This window comes from Crocodylus siamensis, chromosome 10 (assembly GCF_052110815.1).
Source record: "Crocodylus siamensis isolate JL-2025a chromosome 10, ASM5211081v1, whole genome shotgun sequence".
In the NCBI taxonomy this organism is placed as follows: Eukaryota; Metazoa; Chordata; order Crocodylia; family Crocodylidae; genus Crocodylus; species Crocodylus siamensis.
The window spans coordinates 50,109,381-50,122,932 of NC_143404.1; the positions used below are offsets into that span (position 1 = coordinate 50,109,381).

At 41.7% G+C, this 13,552-nt stretch overlaps 1 protein-coding gene across 8 annotated transcripts in view; it reads right to left on the reverse strand.

Moving 5' to 3' along the window:
• Nucleotides 1–10,718, reverse strand: part of NCOA6 (nuclear receptor coactivator 6) — a 92,044-nt gene extending 81,326 nt beyond the window's left edge. For 2 of the 8 annotated variants that reach the window (XM_090064704.1, XM_090064697.1), the window contains exons 1-2: nt 10,512–10,717; nt 2,683–2,793 (exon numbers count right to left, since the gene is read on the reverse strand). The gene's annotated coding sequence lies outside the window, so the exon portion shown is untranslated. Of the gene's footprint in view, nt 1–2,682; nt 2,794–6,865; nt 6,973–9,682; nt 10,315–10,511 lie in introns of those variants that run through there. The other 6 variants (XM_090064700.1, XM_090064698.1, XM_090064701.1 and 3 more) reach the window with 6 other exon arrangements.
• Between the last annotated feature and the right edge of the window lie 2,834 nt (nt 10,719–13,552).

Below are 13,552 nucleotides of genomic sequence, written 5' to 3' on the forward strand. Positions count from 1 at the left end.
CACCTTGGAGACCAACTGATTCATGCTAAATTTCATAGTGTATAATGAAGTATGCTGTTGCTTATGAAACCTTATGCCTTTCTAACCAAGTTAGTCTCTAAGGTACCATCCTGCCCTGCCTTCTGCCAAAATCTTTATATGTATTTGTTTATAAAATTACTTTCTATAAATGACTAACTGGCCAATTATGTACCTACATTCAACAATCCTTTCCCAACAGGTGCACATATATCTGTGCTAAATTTTATACTGTTTAATAATTCCTTCAACTAGATTAGCCAAAATTAAAGATATTTCAGTGGGACACTGGTAAGCAAAATCACTAGAAACAAGGTGAATATAATTTCATGCAATTTCACAATATCTCCTTAATTATAACCCAAACATAGTCCAGAAATTGCAACCAGCACTACTCAGATTTATCTGCTTTTCAGTAGCATACTTTGCTTAAAGAATAATGAGGCTTGTTTCTGTTGTAGTTTTACTACTATAGAGTTTCCCATGCAGCATTTCTCATGGAACAATTGATTCCAGACCCCAATTATGTTACCTAATAATGATTTACAGCAGTGGTGCCCAACCTTTTTTGCCCCGTGGGCCTGATCCCAGCATACAACTTCCCACCTTCATGCAGCTGCATTGGGGCTGGAACCTGATCCCTCTGTGGCTGCATGACACTTGGAAATTTGGCAGTGGGGGAGCAGTTACAGTGATAATTGTCATAGCTCCCCCAAATATCCAGACCTGTGGGGAGTCCCACAGGCCAGATAACATGGCTCCATGGGACAGATATGTCCTGCAGGCTGGGGGTTAAGCATCCCTGATTTACATTTATGTTGAAACTTAACATTCTCATCAATCATTGCCCATTTTAAGAAGTTGAGGTAAGATCAGTTTTTATAATAAAGTAAATTTGGAAAAGGCTTTTCTTCTCTCACTGCAACTCCAAAATACAACTGAGCTCAAACTAATATTGACTCATCTTTTCTATAGTTCTGTGATATCTTCTGCAATTACATTCTTTATACGAACTTCCAGCCAGCTCAGTAAATATTTTCAAAGCACATGATTTCAAGCAGAGCACACTCTGGCCAGCACCAAGCAAAATGGGGGATGAGCACGTGCTGAGAGCAGAGGGCATTACAGACAAAAGGGGCCTGGGATCCTGCTACTACCTGAGAGTGATCTCCCAAAGTAGAGATGGACAGAGTTTCCTTACAAGAATTCTCATCCTTTACTAATGGATCTGGGGAGCTGAAAAAAGACACTAAGGACTGGAACTGTTTGGAGAGGTACCCCTCCCCACTCCCCATGCCTCCTGGACGAGCCACTCATGGCTCTGTCCCACATTCCTCCCCTGGCTGGGCAGCACCCCCAGCCCCACTCCTACCCTCACCTTGGGGGCTTGATCTGCCCTCCCCCCCACCAATGCCCCTTCTCTTCCATAGACTTACCTGCAGGGTACTGCTCTCCACGCTACCTGGCTGCATTCCTGGCCATATGCATGCCAGAAGGCATATTATATTTATCGGTGACATTATCGGCTACAGCAGCCAAAAAATCCAAGAGTCAATAATGTTTATTTTCCTTTTAGGGGTGCCAATCCGATACAGCACTGCTATAGTTGGTGCACTTCTAATACACACTATTTTTCAAATGTTCCAATTACAAAGTTTTACTGAGCACATTAAAAGTTTGACACTAACTTCATTGATTCAATGATTCAGTTAAATGTATTATGAACAGCATCTTATCCGCCTCCTTTTTTATTATGTTCCAGCACAATTATCTTATTGCCAGTTAAAATTTAAATTAAAGTAAATGATTAAATCTATGTAAAAGAATCCAAACAATCTCATCATATTACGACATTAGTTTGGCACAAAATCTATAAGAACTTGAAAAACCCTCCAAAAATTGCAGACTACTGGACATTAATACTCCATGAAACAGAAGAAAAGACAATGAAGCAGTCTTGTAACATAAGAATCCCTGAAAATAAATACTAAAATATTTGAGATTTTATTTTCAGAAAGAATTGTAAGTATTGTTAGTTCCATTTCTCTATACAAACTATCACATGCTGAGTGCCAGCCTTCTGTCCCCAGGGCACTAGAGACTGAGAATGTCACTGAAGTAATGCAATTTGCCCCTCTGACTGACAGGTGAATATACACCAGGGGTGTCAAACTCAAATGACACTGCAAACTGAATTCAGACCACAGGATTTCAAGCCAGCCTACAACACATGAACAGTGGCAACAATAATGTTAAACCCCATGGCTACCAGACCCACTGTTTCAGTGCCCTGATCTTTCCCTCTGATCTTAATTTCCAGGAAAACCAAAAACCCTTACTTCAGCATCAACGGGCATGGGCAGACAAGCAGTGTTAACTCCCGGTGTTCTAGGGCCATGCTGAAATACCAGCTCTGGCAGCCACAGGGATTAATATTGCCACTACAGACCTCCAGAAACTATAGCAATGACCCCTCTTGGCTGAATATTTAACACCTCTAATGTACAGGTATACACTGTAGCAGACTGAGCGAAAAGCTTTAGTGGTCAGTATTCTGACTTAAAGTCACCAAAAATCAAAGACTTTGTAGAAGAAGAGAGTTTATAAATAAAGAAGAGAGAAGCAGGAGATCCCCAAATACCCCATGTGCTCTCTTGTACTTACCAAGATAACCTGCAAAATGTCCTTAATTTAAGTCATTTAAACATCTCTCCATTAATTCCAGATGGGCAAGCATCTTTAAGCTATATCCTAAAGCAGCCCCAAAGTTTAACCCTGAAAGAAAAATAAATGTGGTTCATTAAACAAGTATATAAAAATATAAATCTATTCAGTATTTTCAATCAAAATGTTTTGGGTTTTTTTTGCTGAAGCTGATTACTAGAAAAAGTTTTCCACTAGTATTTTAAATACAACGCAAGCATTTATTGCTAAAGTATAAACAGTTCTAAATCACAGAAACAGAATGCCAAACATTTGAAAAATTGAAGTTTCACTCAAAACAAAGTTTCTATCCATCTTGGTTACAAAAAGAAACAAACAACCCCTCCCATCCCAACATCAGAAGATTCTTCCAAATTCAACCTATTGCCAGCTTTTCAGTATTTTAGTGTTCAGGGCAGTTTCACAGCTGGTATTCCAATTGCTACAGACCTCAGTGGGTGCATCTACAGCTGCTCTTTAATGCACAGTAGAGTATTTTACTGTGCATTAAAGCATCACATAAAAAACCGTGACATTACACTAATGTGCAGTAAAATAGTCTACTGTACATTAAGCATCACTAAAAAAAACACAAACATTCTCAAATGAGCTACTACACATTAGTACAGACTAACACATATTAATTTAATACCTGACACTGGAGGTATTAAATTTAATGTGCATTAAAAAAGGCACATTATTGCATGTGTAGACATGCCCAGAGAAACTCAAGAATTATGTTAATATTATGATGACATGCTTAAGAAAAATTCTAGGTTTGCCTCTAATGCTGCTCATAAGTTAACTCACTATGGAGAATGACCCCAAAAATGGAGGGAAAGAGAAGGAACAGAAAATGTTCAAAGACATGAAGGCTCAACTTTTCATTGTGGTGTCTGTAAAGAATTCTCAAGAGGAACCAGCAACCAAAGAGATCAGCACTTTCTTCCTTCACAGCAATGGGATTCTCACTGAAATACACTACTGGAGTCCTCCCCCAATAAATATCTAAACTATTTTTTCATCCCTTCATATTTAGTCAGATAACATGTCAGAAGTAGATACTATCTTAGCATAGAAGGCAAAGCAATGCAAAATGTTATATGAGACTTGAGTGGCAAAAGCTTATGCTATAACTACAGGGTCTCCAGTTACATTAGAGTACAGACAAACCTTTCTAATCATATGACTGGATAATCAAGCTGACAAGCAAATTAAAATCAGCTGAAAATGAACAAACTGTAAGAGTCCACAATTTCATACAAGAATATACAGTCAAATTAACAATGCTTTCTGCAACAGTCTATATTAGGCATTGTATTATTAGAAGATTTTTCATTTCTGTAAAATGAAAAAAATGTATTATATTAGACACTACCTGAACTGGATCTTGGAACAACCAGACAGGCCAGTTACTTCTTATAAAACCTGATCTCTGACCTCAGAGGATGCAAAGCCAGGAAGTTCTAACACCTTAAGTAGAAGGTTGTACACACAGATTGTATGTAAATCTCTCTCTAAACAGTGAAGGGACAATTATAGTAGTTGTGAGAAAACCAAATGGTTTTAAAAGATGCTACACAGAATTATGATCAAATGTCAACTCTCAATTGTGTATTTTAACATGCATCAACCATGTTGTATTCAATTTTAGATGCAACTTATCACTGTCCAGTGACTTGGTACAAGAACTAGAGGCTGAGATTAACTGGCATGAATATTCCCCAAAGGAAGAGTTCTATGTACCCCTTAGGTCTGTATACTGAACAGTTTAAGTCACCACAGCTGTACATAACTTTAAAAAAAGTAAGAAAAGCTAAATTCATCAGGAAATTAATCAACACAATTACAGTTAAAATGATCATATTCATGTCTTATTTGTATTTGTTGCTACAAAATCTAAACAGACGCAATATTTTCTTTTCATTGTTTATATTTTTCTGCCAGCAACTCTGTCCATAATCACAAAGCAAAAGGCACTTTGAAAATTATCTTCCATATTTCTTCAAAATATGATCGGTAGCTTGCTAGGATGTAGACAAGCCTAGGCACTTGATTTGCTTTACTGTTTTATAGTACATTAATTTGTTAAAGTTTGATAAGAATTGTTGAAATGTTATGAAGAGACTGATTCTGTGCGTCACTTAATGCATCCTCTTGATCTGAGGCATTTTAATTTTCATTGTACTTAAAGTCAACTGATCAGTTCAAAAATGACTCAAGAATGCAGATGGTCATAAACTTACAACATAGCTGCAATAAGTGACTTGTATAAGAAATTAATATTTTCAGTGGTTAGGTTAAAAAAGGGGACCAGGGAAGAATCCCTCACTCATCCTATACAACAAATTCATTCTTGGAAATTAAACTTGGTGAATCAGGTTTACCTTTATTATTATTCATCTTGCACAAGAGGAAAACATATTTTGACTTAGAAATAACATGAATAAAATATTCTGTTCCAGAAGAAAACCAACCTGAAGTGAATTTTATAGTACTGCAACCTTTTAAGATTAACAAGTACTTGAATGCACTTGTGTAATACCAAGTTAAATAAGCTGCTGGTTAAAATTACATGGATCTTAACAAGGAAATGTGTTTCAGTTTGATTTTTCAAACACTGAAAGGAAAACTCATATTAATTATAAAGAGAGAATCTTTTCGTGATCAAATGCTGTAACAAGTTTTATACTGAAAGGTGAATTTAGCCATAATTAAACCAACCACATTCAAAATTCGAATGGCTACTCCCCTTTAAGAATCTTGTTCAAGTACATAAAATCTGGGTATACAACAGGGCCTGGTATTCTGGTAATTATAGTTTTAAAAAAAAAAGTTGCACTGATTTTTGTTTTCCACCAAGTTAAAAAAAAAGTGTTTGGCTGAAGAAGTCCAAATCTAAATTATTATGCTGTCCTTACTGTAAAATTTCCTCAAACTGGTTTGTGAAATAAAGTCTAGCAATTCTAAAATAGAATTCAGCTTGAAGCTATGAAAACAGGTGGTCATATATACAGTTTCAATAATGTCATACTTTCTATGCAATGCTCTGAAAAAATGTATTGCCAGTGACAAATAGAACTTTTCCTGACAAGTAAAAAGGTAGTGACAATTCTACAAAACTTCAGCTTTCTTCTTTAAATCTATGCATTTATAAACAACACAGTTAAAAAGATTTTCAACATGAGCTCATAAACTGATGTCTTTCTGATCCTACAAACAACTCCAGCAGGTCTACTGCTCCCAGCTTTCTTCAAGAAATTAGCAAGACCCTGCATGCTGTCATAGCTGCCATTAAAAACCCCGTGACCAGTAGGAAAATTAAGAAAAAGCATGTTAGTTTCACTCTGCTGTCTAAGGAACAGACACAGGTTATTCATAGGGTAAGATCAAGAGAAAGAGAAGCAGGCACCTTCCCAGGTTACAACCGAGAGACTGGATAAGTGTCCCCTAGACGGTACAAAACTCACAATCCTCACAAAGCTCAAAGGAAGGAGAATTTCTCTTCCCCTATAGCAACCAGTAGTATATATATGTCTATATGCAGAATGTAAAACCTAATTTTATCACACACCTATCATCGGTTGACACAAAAGGGAGACCCCTATTCTGAGGCTAGCAATTATTTTTATTTAGAACAATTTATATGTCAAAGGATATATTAAGGGCTTAAAGAATTTACATAAATCAATAATCAGAAGAAAAACAGCTGTATCCTTCCCTTCACACAGTCACCAAAACAAACTGAATCAGAGTAGGTACTTTTAGTCTAAATATTACCAGATAGTGGAGGCAATTAACTTAAATTGTACTGCACCTAGATAAGGCTTCACTCACTGGCTTTATCCAGCTCTCAATCTCCCCAAGCTCACCCACTACCCCTTCTCTCTCTCACAGCTCCTAACATAACACTACATTCTGAGATCACTCAGAAATTGAATTGAATGCAGCCCAATTATGGAACTGAGTGTCTGTCACTAGAGGCACCTGTTACCTCTAACACAACAGGAGTTAGTTTTTAACTTTTAATGTTTCAAAAGTAAAGCTTTAACAGAGAAACTGACTTCCTCCCTGCACTGTATTGTCACAGTAGCAGTTAACTAAGACAGTATTTCCACGAACAACCCACAATTATGAAACTCACTTTTCCCCACCTGGGCCACCAGAGATCAGATCTGTTAACCTTCCAGTTATGCTGCATATTCCACTATTTTCTTTTGTTAAATCAAATGTAGATGAGAGGGAGCAGGCCTGTTAATAAAACAAAATTTTAATAATACCATCTGCATTGCAGAATAAGATGCATAACATTTGAGCTCTGGTAGACAAATGTTTTAAAGGGAATTAGAGAGCTATTGATCCCAATGATAAACTTGTCACCAGCCATCCTGTTTACACCAGAACATTGACTAACCTTTCAATCCCAGCTACATCATAAGAGAAAGATATTTTTAAAGGTCACCAGGACCCAAAACAACTGAAGTTTTACAAGCCAAGCACACCACCTTGAATTACACCTGGATATAAACTATGAGCTAGTATAAACTAAGAAACAGTAGAATAACATACAGTCAGCAAAAAGCATTCCAATATATGGCTGAAAATTCCAAGAGGCCTACAGATGCAGCTCTCATGGGGCCAATGTTACAGTGATCTACTCTGAAGATGAACAAGATGAAGAGAAGTGGACAACAATGACGAGGTCACCATCCAAAAGGGAAGACAGCAACTTCTGATGAACCAAAGACAAAAAAGACGCATCTAAATAGCTGAAGCGGACAAGGATAACAGTTGGAAATGGAAATCTGAGCTTTTCACCAGGGTACTGACCCTGGTCCTTAACACTGCACCTCCATAGCTATCTTCTGTACCACAGCCTCATGCTTACAATAGCCTAGTATTTTATAAGTGTATCTCCAACTTCCTTTCCCCTCCCCAACCAGCTGTTATTAAACAACCCCATGTTTGCCCACAATATAATGGGACAAGAAACATTTCAGCATTGTGTTGTCCAAAGTTCTATTTATGAACACTGATACCTATTCACAAAGAGCGTTGTCTCCACAATCATAAATTTGCCTTTAAATCATGGAAGTATGAAAGATGACAGCATCTTGTCCACAGCATCTCAGACATAAATTAACAGCTTGTAAAATATCCTCCTACAATCAAGTGACAGTGCTATACAGATGCTTTAAGCCTTTGACATCCTCAAGAATAAAGTTATCTGCCACTACAGACACTGTAAAGCAAATACCTATGCAACCTAGCTGGATTCAACCCACTAACTGAAATATATTAGATGTTAAAATAACCACTGATATAGACTTTAAAAAGTCTAGAAATGAACTGATAACATTTACTGGATTTAAAATATTTAAACACCCATAGCTGAGTTACATGGGGCTGTGGTCATGATTATCTTACAGACCTCATACAAAGTAGTTTTAAGGATGTTCACTGAAATGTAGCTCTGCAGGTCCATACTCTCTAGTGTTTAAGCTATTAAAAGTTTAAACAGTATACAAAGTTACAAAGCCTGGATTTCCAAAGTTTCAAGGGAGTTACTAGACCCAAAATAGGCTAAAATATTTCATTGCTCTTAACACGAAACTGACTTAACAGCAAGATCCTTAACAAGCAACTCTTCCATTTAAGATCTAGAGACAGGCTTTTATGGATAGTGTTGACCACAGGAACTCCAGTTTGTGGACTTCTATATTAAAAAGAAGAATTGAAACCCAAGGCAGGGAGGGATTTCGTAACCGTATCACCTGGATAAATGATAAACATATTTCAGAAAAACAGCAGGTCTACAAACAGGAGCCAGTTAGGGTGAGGGGCCTTTATAACGAGAATTAGGAGCCCAGTATCACCACACAAAATGTCATGATGAAGCCAAAAGTAATCAGGGTTTGTAGTAGAGATAATATCTTTTATTAGACCAAGAAGATTTTGCAAAAAAAAAATTCTTTAAGTTGCAAGCTTTTGGGCACAAACACCCTTCATCAGGCATTGGAGAAAAGATTGTAAAAGTTCTCCTGGATAGAAATGAAAGTTCAAAAGTTCATATTTCATAGGATTTCACAGAGGAGTCAATAAATGGAAAACTCCTCTCGGCAGGCAGATACGTGACACATGATAAAGCGAAGGTAGTCCAAGCTAAGTTTTAAATGAAGGATTGTGATCCAGTGAATAGGGTGGTAAATTAGAAGACAAAGAGACCCCCATTCCCTTCCCAGCTCTATCAACTCAGGATGCGATGGCAGCAACACACACATGCACACGCACACACCAATGTTCAAAAGTGACCACTAACTTTGGGTGCCTGACTGGAGATATCTACCGTCTAATTTTCTAAAGGTCTTGATGTACACATGCATGGAGCCTCTAAATTCAGTGGGTGCATGCACAGAATCAAATTAAACAAAGATGACATTTGATGTTACTCCTCTGCTTTGTCTCTATTTAAATCCGCCAAAAATGCACCACTTCAATTAGGTTGTATATACATATCAGTGCAACTGGAAGGTAAAGGCAAAAATATTTTATTTGAACCTTGTAGGTATAGGAAAGACTACACTTGCTATAACTGTAAATATAACAGCATCTGACGAAGTGAATTTGGGGCTCAAAGCTTGCATGCACTCTCACTCTCTCATACTGCACGTGTGCGCAAGTGAGTGGGCATGAGACAGATAACAAGTATTTGCAACCTAATTAAAGTGGTGCATGTTGGGGGGGGATTTAAATAGAAACAAAGCAGAAGACTAAAATTAAATGTCATCTCTGCTTGATTCCCACCAAGTCCTTATACATATCTTAACTCGCTCTCAAAGCCTGCCTCTGGAGAGCCAGTGGAGAAGTCCAATACCAACTCAGCTCAAGCACGACAATCCCAGACCGCTCTACTGTCAACTAAATGGGAACTTCCACCAGGAGGCTAAAACGGGTTTATTACCTGGCTCCTTTCCAGAGGGGCTGTGGAGGATTCAAATACAAGTCACGGACTGAATGAAGGGGCCAGTTTTGCCTGCACTTGTTCAAAGTTGAGAAACAGGGGAAACAAACTCAACAGGGGCCCAGGCAGGATAAAAAGCCCTGCACCAGACAAGCGCGTCTCCATGCTGATACTGCACTGGTGGCCCCGCGGGTTTGGGAGGAAACCAACCCGTCCCCCACAACTCATCCCCACCCCCAAAGTAAAACCTCGGCCTTCGTTAGGCCCTTCCGGATCAGGCCGCTGCTTCCCCTCCGCGGGCTCGGGCCTGGCGCGCAGTGCAGAACAGAGTGAGCCGGGGCAGGCGGGGGCCTGGCGCGCGGGCCGAGCGGCGGGGTCAGCGCAGCTCAAGGGCAGGGGTCCGGGGCGGGTGGAGCCGGTCCAGCCCGAGCCCTGGCGGCCGCAGTGCGGAGCAGCGCTGGACGGGGCCGCGGCCAGGCCGAGCCGAGCCGGCCAGGGGAGGAGCCGCGCGGGGGGCGGGCTCGCTGCGACCAGGCCGGCTCCAAACAACAGGAGCCGGCGGCTCGGCCGGACCGTGACAGCGCGGGGCCTGCGGACAACGCGGCTCCGCCCGCGCCGGGGCCCTGCTTTGTGCCGCGGCTGGGGGCGCCCAGACCCGCCCCGCCCCGTGGGCCAGGCCCGCACCGCCAGGCCGCTCCCTCACACCCGCGGCCCCGCTTCCGCTTCCCTGTCACAGCCGGCCCGACCCGGCCCGGCCCGGCGGGCTGCATAGAGGGGCCCGGCCCGGCCCGGCCCGGCCCGGCCCGGCCCCTCCCTGCCCTGCCCTCACCTGGGGGCGCCGCCGCGGGCCCGCTCCGCTCGGCTGCCGGGAGCCGAGGCCCGGGTTGGGCCCCGTTGCGCCGGGCCGGGCCGGGCCGCGCCGGGCCGGGGTCGGTTCGCTGCCTACCCAGCGCCCAGGACGAGCCCGCAGCCGCCGCGGCTCCGCCCTCGGCACCACGTGACCGGCCGGGACACGCCACCGCCGCGCCTGCAGCCCAGCGCGCCCGGGGAGGCCGCTCGCCCGAGCCCCGCCCCGCCCCGCCCGCAGCCCCGGGGACGGGCCTGCCAGCCTGTCGCGCGCGGCGCCCCGAGTGTGCGGGCGGCTCCCCGCCGGCGGGCTTGTGCGGCCCCGCGCATATCCCCCGGCCTCACCGTGTGTTGGTGGAGCACGCACCCTCCCTTGTCAAGCGGGGAAGAGCTCAGGGGTTGAAAACCTCCTGCTCCCCAGAGCACCTGCAGTGAAATCGAAGGCCTTGCGCCCAGGAGCCAGGCTCGAGGCAAGCCCCAAAGCTGCTGAACCTCCATGACTACACGCCCGGTGTCCCCCAGCACAACATCTTATTAATCCATGACTGGTGTGTTGCATGCCAGAAAGAGCCTCTCTGTGACACCACAGGCTAAACTGTTCCCCCACCTGAGGATCAGTTGCTCTACACCCCCAATCCAGACCACTGAAGCTTGCTTGCCTAGCTTGTGGTGATTCGTGTTGCTATTTCGTATCCAGCTCTGCAATCCAAAGTCACTGCCTGGACAAAGCTGTAAAAGGAAAATGGGGCCTTTATAGAAAAATATTAGGCGGCACAGCTTGACACCTACAGCACTTTCAAACCTAGAGTCTCAATCTGCTTTTTAAATATCACTAAATGATTCCTTTATCGCATCTCTGTCTTACAGCAGGGTAAACTGAGGCAGTCGGACATAGTGGAGTGGAGGGGTTTTAACTGTGCGCATACATAGTTAAGTAGTAAGGCGCTGAAAGATGTTTTGTGCAGGCAGGTTATTGCACCTGTCTGAAATAGCATGGAAGTCCACCTGAAAAGGGCTTAAAAGATGAGCAGCTAAAGAATTTTACATGCCGGTCCTATAAAGTTGGATTAAGATGAGCAATGCTAAGGTAACACAGGAAATCTGTGGCATTGGGAACAGCGGTTCAGTCTTCTGCTTGCCAGTCCTTTAATCACAAGGCCGTCTTTCCGTGGCAGTAGTGAAAATAAATATGTTGTAGTTATTCATTAAGACTACTGAAATAATCAAAGTTCTAAATATTGTATTTGGAAAAAACAAAGGCCTCAGCCCTGCAAACATGCACAAGCTCAGGTCTAGTCACATAAATAACCTTCCTGACTTCAAGGATGCTCTATATGGGCCAGTCTTCTGGAACAAAGTTCAGCAGGGTAAATCTTAGATAACAGGGCTAGGTAAGCAGTGAAACTGGCTTTCTGCAACTTACTGCACAAAGTAAATAACAAATAAATCTAATAATTACCAGACAGTCTGATCATTTGCATATAGATGTGAAAAAAATACACCACTTATCAACTAATGTCAACTTTAATTATATTGCTATATACATATACTGTATGTAAAATCCTTTTTAGGGAAGGCTTTGTGCATAGATAGCTAGAGCCTAAGTCCCAACTCCAATTAAAAAACCCCTGTCATGAGATCCCAACAGTTTAGACTAGGAAATTTTAGAAGGAATGGTTTCACATAGGGTATGTATGGGGATTACTCAACTATTAGACAACCAAAACTCAAAGATATAGACTAAATCAACACCCTTTCTTGAGGTATATTCTTCATGAAACTGCAGTCTTGGTACCTTTCATAGGAGTTTATATATATTCAGTTAGGCCTTTAGTTCCTGTTTCTTTCCTCCTCATCCTCTAGGATGATGATCATTTTAAGTGCAAGCCTCTGCCTTTAAGCCTGTTGAAGAATGAAAAAAGCCTCCTTTTCCCTGCTGCTTTCCATGCACAATCCCTTTGACATCTCAGCAGAAGTGAGGTAGAGTGTCACTTGCACACTGAGGCAAGGAGAAGAGCTTTAGTCCTCTTTAAGTTTTGAACCAGTGAGCGCTTGTTTGCATGAAATCTTTTTTGTAAGAAATGCAGTTCCCTGTGCTCTAGTTTATTTCATTTCCTACCTGTCCAGATAGTTTAAATATTAATTGAATTAAATACTGTGAAAATCCAGGAAAACTGAAATTTAAACAATATGTATTAGGGTCTGAGGATAATTCTTCTACCACACCTATTATTATGCCTTCTTCCATGCTGCCCCTACCACTTCCCAATCAATGCACTTACATCCCTTTCTCTTCACATTCTAATCCCCTAAAAGCCTGGCTTATGTCACCAAGCCCATAAAGTCATCTCACCTTGGAAGGCTGTCCCCCACAACAGTAGTTTAGAAATTAAATGTCTTATATCAGAATAACTCTAAAAATCTGCCTTCTCTGGGTTTTCTACTGTGTTCTGTCATCCTTGTGTCTTAGTTGAAATCTTTTTGAAGCTCTTAATATATATATTGATCAGCACAAAGGCTTATAAGTATACCTTATATTTCAGCTGGAGATCTTAACCAAAGGAATGATACTTAGCAGGACCTTACTAGATACATTTGCTTTGATCATGTGGGTGCTTTAACTTCATGAGAGGGTCTGAAGCCTTCCATATATAGACAAGTCAGCTCTGTGTCCGATGGTAGGTGGAATGATAAGCTCCAATTTGTGACAAGTTGAGAAGAGAGGTACTCTCCAGTACTTATAACTAAAGGGACATCAGAGTTGAAAGGGCTGATACAATTAGGAAATCTCTAATACTGGAGGACTTTTAGAGGGCATCTCCAGTTGGCAAATCCAGTATTATCTCTGGCTGCCAATGTCTGTCTGATGACCTGGCGGGTAGCAGGGAGAAGGGTTGAGATCAATATTTGCAGCCAGTGAACCAAATGTGGTTCAGCAGCAGCAGCAGTCATGTAGAGCTGGAATCTGTGGCATTGCAGGAGACTGAGAGGCATATTCGGAGAGGGAGAACTAGTATAGTGTAA